Source organism: Macaca thibetana, chromosome 14, assembly GCF_024542745.1.
Source record: "Macaca thibetana thibetana isolate TM-01 chromosome 14, ASM2454274v1, whole genome shotgun sequence".
NCBI lineage: Eukaryota > Metazoa > Chordata > Mammalia > Primates > Cercopithecidae > Macaca > Macaca thibetana.
The window spans coordinates 104490965-104503002 of NC_065591.1; the positions used below are offsets into that span (position 1 = coordinate 104490965).

Below are 12038 nucleotides of genomic sequence, written 5' to 3' on the forward strand. Positions count from 1 at the left end.
CATTCAGGAGCAGATTATTTAATTTCCATGTATTTGCATGGTTTTGAAGGTTCCTTTTGGAGTTGATTTCCAGTTTTATTCCACTGTGGTCTGTGTGAGTGATTGATATAATTTCAATTTTCTTAAATTTATTGAGGCCCATTTTATGGCCTATCATATGGTCTATCTTGGAGAAAGTTCCATGCGCTGTTGAGTAGAATGTGTATTCTTCAGTGGTTGGATGGAATGTCTGTTAAGTCCATTTCTTCCAAGGTATGGTTTTAATCCATTGTTTCTTTGCTGACTTTCTGTCTTGATGAACTGTTTAGTGCTGTCCGGGGAGTATTGAAGTCCTCCACTATTATTGTGTTGCTGTCTATCTCATTTCTTAGGTCTGTTAGTAATTGTTTTATAAATTTGAAAGCTCCAGTGTTCAGTGCATATGTGTTTAGGATTGTGATATTTTCCTGTTGGACAAGGCCTTTTACCATTATGTAATGTCCCTCTTTGTCTCTTTTAACTGCTGTTGCTTTGAAGTTTGTTTTGTCTGATATAAGAATAGCTACCCCTGTTCACTTTTGGTGTTCATTTGCATGAAATGACTTTTTCCACCCCTTTATTTAAGTTTATGTGAGTCCTTTTGTGTTAGATGAGTCTCTTGAAGGCAGCAGTTAGTTGGTTGGTGAATTCTTATCCATTCTGCAGTTCTGTATCCTTTAAGTGGAGCATTTAGGCCATTTACATTCAATGTTAATAATGAGATGTGAGGTACCATTCCATTCATCATACTATTTGTTGCTTGTATACCTTGGCTTTTTGTTTTTGCTTTTTAAATTGTATTTTTGTTTCTTAAGTCCTGTGAGATGTATGCTTTAAAGAGGTTCTGTTTTGATGTGTTTCCAGGATTTGTTTCAAGATTTAGAGCTCCTTTTAGTAGTTCTTGTAGTGGTGGTTTGGTAGTAGTGAATTCTCTCAGGATTTGTTTGTCTGAAAAAGACTGTATTTTTCCTTCATATATGATGCTTAGTTTTGCTGGATACAAAATTCTTGGCTGATAATTGTTTTGTTTGAGGAGGCTGAAGGTAGGTCCCCAATCCCTTCTGGCTTATAGGGTTTCTGCTGAGAAATCTGCTGTTAATCTGATAGTTTTCCTGTATATGTGACCTGATGCTTTTGCCTCACAGCTCTTAAGATTCTTTCCTTTGTCTTAACTTTAGATAACCTGATAACAATGTGCCTAAGCGATGATCTTTTTGCGATGAATTTCCCAGGTGTTCTTTGTGCTTCTTGTATTTGGATGTCTTGGTCTCTAGCAAAGCCAGGGACGTTTTCCTCGATTATGCCCCAAAATATGTTTTCCAAACTTTTAGATTTCTCTTCTTCCTCAGGAACACCAATTATTCTTAGGTTTGGTCATTTGACATAATCTTAGACTTCTTGGAGGCTTTGTTTATATTTTCTTATTCTTGTTTCTTTGTCTTTGTTGGATTGAGTTAATTGGAAGACCTTGTCTTTAAGCTCTGAATTTCTTTATTCTACTTGTTCAATTCTATTGCTGAGACTTTCCAGAGCATTTTGCATTTCTGTGAGTGTGTCCAATGTTTCCTGAAGTTTTTATTGTTTTTACTTTATGCTATCTACTTCCTTGAATATTTCTCCCTTCATTCCTTTTTTTTTGGATTTCCTTGCATTGGGGTTCACCTTTCTCTGGTGCCTCCTTGATTATCTTAATAACTAACCTCCTGAATTCTTTTTCAGGTAAATCAGGGATTTCTTCTTGGTTTGGATCCATTGCTGGTGAGCTACTATGATTTCTTTTTTGGCGGTGTTACAGAGTCTTGTTTTGTCATATTACCAGAGTTGGTTTTCTGGTTCCTTTTCATTTGGGTAGGCTCTTTCAGAGGGAAGGTCTAGGGCTGCAGGCTATTGTTCAGATTCTTTTGTCCCACAGGGTCTTCCCTTGATGTAGTGCTCTCCCCCTAATCCTATGGATATGGCTTCCTGAGAGCTGAGCTGTAGTGATTGTTATTTCTCTTCTAGGTCTAACCACCTAGCAAGTCTATCAGGCTCTGGGCTGGTACTGGGGGTTGTCTGCACAGAGTCCTGTGATGTGAACCATCTATGGATCTCTGAGCCATCGATACCAGCACAGTATTGGGGTGTCTCCCGGGTCCTGCAGGAGGAGTCTGCTTCCTTCAGAGAGCCTGTGGGTCCTCTCAGGTTTCCTGATTTATTCCTGCAGTCGTTCTGGAGCTAAAATTCAGCATGCAAGCCTCCACACACTTCTCTGTCTGTCCAAGTCAGAGCTGCAATCTAGTCCTGTCTCCTGTCTGCCATGATCTGCAATTCTGGTGGAAGAAATTCTCCTTTGGAGAACTGACGTCACTAGGTGTTCTCCTGAGAACTGTGCCAGACTGGGACCTGGGAAGTCCAAGGGCATGACTTCTTCTCAGCACTGGTGAGGGCCTCCTTGACAATCACAAGGTTCCACAATAGGCCATCTGCAAGCTGAGGAGCAAGGAAGCCAGTTCGAGTCCCAAAGCTGAAGAACTTGGAGTCTGATATTCAAGGGCAGGAAGCATCCAGCACAGGAGGAAGATGTAGGCTGGATAGCTAAGTCAGTCTATTATTCAAGCCTTTTGTTTGAATTTTAAATTGGGCTTCTGTCATTTAAATTTTGAGTTGTGAAAGTTCTTTATAGATTCTATTTACAAATTCTTTGTCATACATATATATATATACACACAATGCAAATGGTTTCTCCCATCTGTAGCTTGCCTTTATGTTTTCTTAATGTTATCTTTGATTAGCAAAAGGAGGAAGTCCATTTATCAATTTTTTTCTTGTAGGGTCTTTCTCTTGTGTCTTGTCTAAGAAATCTACAACAAAGTTGCAAAAATATTGTCTTATGTTTACTTTTACAAGCTTTATAGTTTTACCTTTTATATTTAAGTCTATGACTCCTTTCAAATTAACTTATGTACATTACACAACTTAAATTTTTTGTTATTGATAAATTTTATATATCTTTCTGTATGGATAGTCAGTTCCAGTATCATATGTCGAAAAGACTATACCTGTCCAACCTTTGTCAAAGATCAATTAAGTATAAATGTATAGATCTATTTCTGGACTGTTTATTTCATTCTATTGATTTCCTTGTGTGTTCTAACATCAGTACCAGACTATCCTGATTACTGTAGCTTTATCTTGAACATAGTTTACTGCATAGATTGCTGTAACTTGCCTCCCAGAAACAAATAAGTCCCCTCCCATTAAGAGATGGAGTCTATCCCTCTATCTCTTGAATCCATGTGGGCATGTAATTGCTTTAACTAATATAATATGGTAGAAATGTTTCTATATGACTTCTTAAACTAGGTCAGAAGAAGCCTTGCAGCTTCTGCCATGGTTTCTTTGAATACTCACTCTAGAATAAGCCTGGCAACATGTAAGCAGTCTGCTTATCCTGGCACTATCATGCTGTGAGGAAGTGATGCATGACCAGCCACAGGTATTCCAGCCATTCCTGCCCAGATTCTAGACATGTGATCAAAGTAGTCTTCAGGTGACTCTTGTCCTATATGACTTTCACTTTGTCAAAGTCCCTGAAAAAGAGCAACCCAGCTGAGCCCATGCAACCCATAGAATTATGAAATATAATGATTGTTTGCAAGCAACTAAGTCTTGGCATAATTCATAATATAGAAATAGATAACTAGAATAGTAGAGTATTAGAAAAAAAAACAAAATTTTGTGGGTTAAGGGGACCTGGACTCAAATTTTGCATGTGACTTTGAGCAACCATTATCAAATTACCGGTCTGAGGGCTAAGGAATTTATAGACAATTTATCTCATCATTTACTCTGGATCAAATGTGTTCCCCAAAAAGCACGTGTTAGAAATTTAATTGCCATTGGTGAGACCTTTAAGAGATGATTAGGCTATGATGATTGTGCCCTCATGAATGGTTTAATGCTTTTATCACATGAATGGAATTGTTATTAAGGGAAGGGAATTTGGCCGCCTTTTACTCCCTCTCTCTCTTGTCCTACTTTCTGCGTTCCACCATGAGATGACATTGCAAGAAGGCCCTTGCCCGGTGCTGGCACCTTAATCCTGGACTTTCCAGCCTCCAGAACTGTGAGAAATAAATGTCTGCTTATTATAAATGACCCTGTCTATGGTATTCTGTTATAGCAGCACAAAGTGGACTAAGACATCATTCCAAAAATGTTTAAGTACCTACCGAGGACAGGGCGTATGCTTAGGATATACAAATATGATTATAACACAGCTCCTCCTGTCACAGGATTTACAGATCAATGGAGAAAATAGACAAGTTTCCCTACTGAGATAGCTGATGAAATTGTTTTTTGTTAGTAGCAATTGCTATAACAAATTCTAAGAGAAATAGCTTTGCTAATCTGGATTCACACAAAACTAATATGTACAAAGCATCAGATAATGAGTATGTCATGGCCCATCCGACTTCCCTTTTGTACTCGTTACTAGGAAGGTCAGAACTGAAGGTGAGATTCAGCCTTAGTTGTTTCTAATGTCTCCACTCTTTTTCTTCAACATGATTTTCCATCTTCTAGTTCTAATGTTAAATTCTAACTGCAAAAGGTATTATCGTATTTGAAATAAGTTGGGGTAAAATTGTGAATAAAATGTGTACTAATTAGATCAATCCAAATTGAAAGCATAGTTGTGGATCAATTAGAATTGTCCCATTCTTGTTTTTGTGCTTGGGACAGCACCTGCTGAGAACACATCTTTACTACAACCACTATTACAATTACAACAGTTTATGCTACTGCTAGTAATAATCACAGCTGAATGTCTGAGCATAGTATGCCAGGGACTGCACTAAGTGCTGAAATGAATCATTCAATATCATTTTCACAACAATCCTGTTATGTATGTATAACTATGATCCCACTTTTAGGGATAAGGAAGCTGAGATTTGGAAAGGTGAAGTCATTTACTTAAGGTAATCCTATGGCAATGAGTGTCAGAGGCAGTTCATCCCATAGTTCATGCTTCAGCATAACGTCCCATAGTTCATGCTTCAGCATTACGTTTTTGATGCATATGGGTCCAGGGAAACCGTGCTTGGATGGACTTTATTGATGGTCCAACCTGGCATGACCCTCTTCTTTATTCAAAGGCTTTTCTTGGCAAGACCCAGGAATTCTGGGTTCCTATAGGGGATGACTAATCAAGGTCCTCTCCATCTCCCCCTGTACATGGAACCCCATTTTTATAAACACTTGTATTCATGGTCCCTGAATCAAAGGCAAATATTCATAAAATAGCCTGTGTTTGCATTCATAGAGACCAAAAGAAACCAGACAATGGACACGAGAGAAGTAAAGTTCTGGCAGTTGTTTCAAAATGTTTGAAAAGTTAGCGATGATGTTCAAAGCATACATCCCTGGCATCATTAAAGCCCCCTTCCTTAAAAACTCAAAGGGATATCTCCCTAATAGAGAAAACACAGAGAGTGCAGTGAGAAAGAGTGGAAGATATATTTATTCAGAAGCAGAAAGGGCAGTAACAGGTATTAAGCACCAGCATGTGCCAGTCTTTTCATATGCATCTCTCATTTAATCCCCCCTCATCCAACCATGAGAAGTGAGACCAAAGACCCTGGAGTCCGATGGAGTCCCCTGCACAGTAGTGACCTTGGCAGGTTGTGTATCCTTTCTGGGCCTTGTTTCCTCATTTATAAAATAATAATAGTACTCACTTCATAGTGTTGCTATGAGGATTAATTAATATAAGACATGTACAGCATTTTGTAGGGGTATGATAAATGTTAACTACTATAATTATATCAGGTGCTGAGCTTCCATAGGTGGAATGTGGCAGTCTTTGGGTCCTGGGTGGCTAGCATCTCAGAAACAATGAGCGTGCTGTCATATTCCAAATCGAAAGTGATTTTGGTAACATTTAATAGTGGTTTTCTCTTTTTAAAAAGTCTGTGCTTGTCAAATAAATTATATGTGTGTCAATCCTATAGCAGTTTCCTCTAGAAATTGTGATGATTTTGTCTCTGTGATCAGTTGAAATGTTATTAAGTTGGATATTGTGTACCAATTCCAATTTTAGAATTTCTACAAATTTGTTAAAAGCTTTTTGTTGTTGTTGTTGTTGTTGTTGTTGTTCTCAGCAGAACTAAGGGAACAGGTGTGGCTGCCTAACTGGTCATCTAGTTCCTAGGGGAAGGGAAGTGGCAAGTTCCTAGGCAACTTCTGGTCCTCATTTCCTTGGTTAATGCCCCAAGAGGAAGCAAAGATGGGCCGCCCTCCCCACCAGTATGAAGAGATGGAATATGAGTCAGATGTAGTGTGAGTATAGATGTGGGTTCCATCCTGCTTGGCCCTTCCTGGCTTGCTGACTTTAGGCAGTTCCCTTCCCTCCTCTGCTAGTTTCTTTTTTTGTAAAACAAGAAAGTTAGAATCCCTGATAATAAGCAGGGCTTGGCATTATAGTCAGAGAGCACATGCTGAGAGTGAGTGGGAAGAGGGTCTGGGAAGGAATTCAGAAGAAAGACTGGGTTGGGAAGCAGAGGGAGAAAGAGGAGAGTGAAGTAGAGAAGGCATCATAGCAAAATGCTCTAGGTCCTGGGGAGGCATCCTGGATTGTCCCACAGCAAAAGAAATGTACAGTTACTGATGGACATTGAGAAGGAGAAGTCAAAGGGGCCTTAAATCCAAGGGCAGAAGGGAGGCAGTGGGGGGGACTCAGACAGGACCCCAGGAACATGGGCTCTGTGAGTTCCTGCTCAGCATGACCTCAAGCAAGAGACTTCTCTTCAGGCTTCCATTTCCTTTCCTATACAATGAAGCAGATGACACACTTCCCAACTCAGGAGCTATTGTGGTGAGCAGATGAGATCACGCAGGTGGTGGAGAGCATATTATCTGGCTGTTGTGAACTTTTAACAAATGGTTGCTATTTTTATGATTTAGCCAGAAGGAGCTCGTAAGAATAAAGGGGGATAATGGGGGCCAACCCTGGAGGCTTAAGAAGAGATGTAGGGGATCCTTGCATGGCAGGCTTCCTAGATTTAGTGGTGGAAATGTTCCCTAAGGGACAGAAGCAGAGAATGCAATAGGTGCTTAAGATTCGGAGATCCTGGAGGTCAGAAGAGAGAACAGCAGCAGTGACAAAGACTGAATTTCCTGCCAGCCAGTGTTTGGGGACAGGAATAGTGGTGAAATTAGATTTATTTTAATTAAAGAGAATAAAGCAGTGTGAATGTCTCACACACCTGAATTTGTGGAGTAGGATTCGTGCCTTTATACCTGCTATTCCAATATATGGTGTGATTGTGTGTAAAGACAGAAAAAAATGAATCCAGAACTAATGGACTTCAGGGAGGAGGAATAGAATTTCAATCTGAATTTCATTTAAGAAAAGATGAGAAAGATAAATTGTTACACATAACTACATGGACCACTTACCTCTCACTTTCATACATGATCCTTGGGGCCTCTGGTTTGGAAAGTCAGAACTTTGAAGGAACAGATTTTTTTTTCACTAGAGCAAGAGGCTGGGCTGTCTTCAAACTGTTCCCTGCCCTCAGAATAGAGGTAATATGTCCCCAGTCTCCAGGCTCACCTGGGCAATCTCCCCCACCCACCTATGCTATGTTCACCTCCCTCATCCCCAATGCTACCTTAATTACCCTGAACCTTGGGGGACAAACACACCAACCACATAAGCTCTCCAGGGGAGGGTCTGAGCCTATGAGTTCAAAGGTCAAGATATCACAGTGAAACCCCGAAAGCCGGATCATAGACAACAGCTGGGGGATGACAAATAAGCTTGAGTTGAAGCTTCCTTTATGGGAAGCTGAAAATGGTGCAATTTCTGTAGGGAAGGAGGGAACCGCAGTGTGGAGGGAGAGAGGAGCAGATAAGGACAAAGGAAAGGTTACTTCCCATGGGGAGTGGGGGAGCGAGGTCTGTGGATAAAGAACAGAACTAACATGGGGCCTGAGAAGCCAGATAAACCAAAACAAGACCTTAGTAACAGGCACCCTTGATGGAGCATCCCCTAGGGACCAAGGGAACACGCAGAGCCTTTGTCCTAGGAGGTCACCTCTGCTTGATGGTTTCCAGGCTATGCTCCTAAGAGTCCTGGGGCTCTTGGTAGGTGTCCCAGGGGCTCTTGTGAAAGTAGGGGTGAAAGGAGAGGGTAAGCTGCTAGAGGGCAGTGGGGAAGATGAGAGGGTAGAAGGGGCCCTCGGCCTTCTGATTTGCTTGTGTAATTCCCTTGTGTAATCTTTTTAGTATATTGCGATTTTTAATATATTTTATCTGGGGAAAAAAGTTCTCCCACTTTTTTTTTTTAAGAAAAAGGTTTTAAAATTGGTCTGGTGATATGGACATATGATAAAACCCAGGAAAAGTGATTTTTCTTCAGTTATTTCAAGGCAACTGGCAAGCTGACTCTCCAAGGAAAATAGCCATCAGCCAAAGCCGGGAGCACCCCTGGCTGCTGTGTTCAGCTCAGAGAACACCACTGAGGAGCCAAGGTGAGGCGGTACAGTTGGAAGGGACCATGGGGGCTGCTGGCTCCTGTCCAAAGCAGGCCTAGGCCTTACTTGCTGGACAGAAAGGAAGGAATGACACCAGAGAGGTGGACGTGACTCCCCATGGCTAAGTCTTTGCTTCTACCCCGGGGAATTCCCAAAGCTCTCATCCGTTTGAGATACTTCATTAAATGCCTTGTGTGAATTTCTCCAGCCTCATCCCCCACTTTCCTCCTTGCACTTGACACTCCGGTAGCACCAAACTGTTGATAGTTCCCTCAGCCCCACAATGACATTTAAAGATTAATTATTTCATTAACTTACTTGTTCACTTCCTTGTTTGCATCTGGTCTCTACCTGAAATTTCTTTTTCTCCTCTCTGCCAGTTTATCCCAGTTCAGACTTCGCCTCTTCCAAGCAGTTCTCCATTTTCCCTTGTGTAATATTAATCATTTGCTCTCGGGGTCCCATTCTTTTGTCTTAAACTAAATCCTATTTTGAATTTATTACCCAACTATAAAGAGAAAGCTCGATGTTCCTTAAAATGTAGGTAAAGTTAATTTATCCTCACTTTCCATGATCTATAGGAAGTTAAAGCCTTTCCTAAGATGTTTGTTCATTAGTGGGGGCTTGGGGAGAGAAGTGAATTGTGAAATTACAATTACTCTAGTTTCAGGCTTCAACATCTCCTTAATTTATGCCATTTATGTATATTCTAATTATCTTGTGCGTGCAATTTTTAGTTTAAGGATGTTGATCAAAGCTTGGAACTTACCCTTCCCTGATTTCTAAAAGATATAAGATAAAGAAAAGACAAATCTAATCTATAATGGCAGAAAGCAGATCAGTGGATTTGTGAGGCCAGAGGTGGTAGGAATTTTCTGGATAGAGTTATAAAGAAACTTTTTGGGATCATGGAAATGGCCTATATCTTGACCATGGTAATGATTATACAGCCATATATATTTATCAAAACTCATCAACGAGTGTACTTAAAGTGTATACATTTTGTTGCATATAAATTATACCTCAATTAAGTTCATTTTTAAAGTATCTTCCAGAGAGGCTTCCTTGACTTCCTCAACAGATTTAAGCACTACCTCCTTAGAACTTCCATTGGTCCCTATGTCATTATTGTAGTATGAATCATACTGCTATGATTGTCTGTTTAGCTGTTTGCTCTCACTCTATCCTATCATTATGCCTCTGACAGTCAAGAACTATATTGCATTCAACCATTGTATTCACAAGAGCTGGCACAGTGCTCAATCCATAGTAGGCACTCTATATGAGTGAATGGAAGAAAGGCTGAAACACACTCAAGACAATGTCCTGAGAGCCTCTGAAAGTTAAGAGGCTCCAAGCATCAGAATGAAGGAATAAAGGTGGTGCCTAGTATCCTAAGAAAGAAGCTGGGCTCAGACTGCTGAAGACTGAGAAGCACAAAGAAGTCTTCAGCAGTCTGAGCCCAGCTTCTTAGGATACTAGGCATCACTTTCAATCCCCTTTTGCCTCTTCTCGGATATTCCAATTCATAGAGCCCATGTGTGCATGTGTGAACCCATGAGTTTGTACAAGTGTATGTGTGTGTTCTTTTGCATTATGTATAAATGTGATTGCATGTCTATATATAAAATGTAATTTTGAGAGTGTCCCTAATACGTCCCTACAATTATTCCAAATGTCAAGATAGGTTCTAAGGCATTCCTAGTGATTCTGGCTCTGTAGTCTCTGCTAGAATTGCCTTTACTAGTCAAGGAAGGGATACTGGACACAAGGAAAGATTGCTGGCTTCGTTCCCATATTTGGCTCTCTAAGACACTTCCACAGGCTAGTATGAGGTTGGGGGAAAAATGGGAATGGGGAAATAGCTAGAAAACAGGAGAATATCTAGTATACCTTTATAACCTGAATCCATGCATGCATTTGTGGCTTCAGCTTGCTTGTCCAAAGGCAATTCCTTATAATATAGGCTGGGACCAGATTTTGGCCACACTAAGCAATGAAATGAAGATGTAATCACTTGTGTTTGCTTTCGTTTATACCCAAAGTTGTTAGATGGATGGCATGTGAATAGAACAATCTTTCTGGGCCTGCTTTCTCACCACCCTTAGATATGACCACTGAACTCCCTGTGGTTTGTGCTGGTTGCTCTCACATTTCTACCAGCTTGGGGGACATCTGCCAATCACAGTTCACTGGGCACAACAGAAGTGAGGTGGGGAGAATCTCTCTGTACATGCCAGTGCAGTTAGCTTCCTGACAGTGCCTTCACCCATCCATTCAATTCAATCGTCCATTTATTCTTTAATTTATTTATTCACCTAATGACCTGAGAACCTCTGAACTTACAGCCTGAGGAGCCAAGGCCTTGAGTGACAGAGTTGTATGACAAAGCAGGAGATTTCCATAGTAAAATGTAAGGGTGAAACCTGAAGGATTTAAAAATATGTCTTTGTGACAAGTTGGGAAATACTGAATTGAGGAGTAGGTGGGGCCATGGCAGGTGATTGTATCCATTAGGGTCCAGGCAAGAAAAGAGAAAAGTTACTCTAGGTGTTTTAAATGTAAGAGATTTAATGTAGGAGTTGGTTGCAAATATTTAAAGTGTTAAAGAGCAAAAGAAGGATACAGAGTCAATCCAGACATCACTATCCTCAGGAAGCAGCTACCACTCCTAGGCATGTGTGTAGTAGGAAGGGGTGGGATGATAGTCAGAGATGAGGGACATGGAGAAGAGCCCACCGCCCCCCGCCCCGTGACTGGTTCTTGGGCATGTGGGGTAGGAGTGGCTCATGGCTGGACCTTGGACCTCTGAGAGGTGGAAGACAGTTGATGCTTAGACACCAAAGGAGCTATCCGTGACCAGTTGGGGCTGGTGTCTGAGATACTATAGCTAGGGGGACCCAATGAGGCTGGCCACTGAGGCTATGGCTGTCCTCTTCTGCTGGAGAAAAGTTGACCAGAAGTGCAGACAAGAGGAAATACCTTCTCTCCTCCCACCGCCTTCTGCTCAAACCCTAGTGCCTCCCATTGGCAGGGTGTAGCAGGAGGCCAGCTGGCAAGGGAAATTGGGAGTGGATTATTCAGGCCCCAGCATTGCAGAGCAGCACCTGGAAGGGCGAGCTCATAGCTGGGACGCAGTAGGTAAATAACCAGCATGGGCACCCGTGGGGGCGGGGGGGGGGGCGCATCTTGCTGGCTCCCAAGGGATAAAGTTGTAAGAATTGCAAGGAAGAGCCAGGGAAGTCACTGCCATTCAGCTGCCAGAGAGGGCAATTTCAAACACCTGGCCAGTCTCACAGAGCTCTTGCTCCTCAGGGTTCAACACAGGCCCAGCCCCTGATCTGGGCTTCAGCTCTGCATACTCAAACTCTAGTCTGTAAATTCACTCTGGGTGATCAGGGCCACACCAACCATGCTGACTGGGATGAACCTGGGAAATGGTTACTGCTGCACCATACAGGAGGGGGTTTTAGCAACAGGACCAGGTATGTTGCCAACCAGCTT

General features: G+C 41.6%; 1 protein-coding gene and 1 long non-coding RNA gene across 18 annotated transcripts in view; one reads left to right on the plus strand and one right to left on the minus strand.

The window, feature by feature from the left end:
• Nucleotides 1-2054, plus strand: part of LOC126935818 (uncharacterized) — a 48064-nt gene extending 46010 nt beyond the window's left edge. Inside the window, exons 2-3 of the long non-coding RNA XR_007719310.1 lie at nt 1738-1776; nt 2020-2054. This is a non-coding gene — a long non-coding RNA (uncharacterized LOC126935818). The remainder of the gene's footprint in view (nt 1-1737; nt 1777-2019) is intronic.
• Nucleotides 1-12038, minus strand: part of TIMM8B (translocase of inner mitochondrial membrane 8 homolog B) — a 1180384-nt gene that overhangs the window by 584832 nt on the left and 583514 nt on the right. The window contains exon 1 of one of the 17 annotated variants that reach the window (XM_050757775.1): nt 1955-1958. The exons of the other annotated variants lie outside the window; for them this stretch is intronic. The gene's annotated coding sequence lies outside the window, so the exon portion shown is untranslated. Of the gene's footprint in view, nt 1-1954; nt 1959-12038 lie in introns of those variants that run through there. 17 annotated transcript variants of the gene reach the window in all.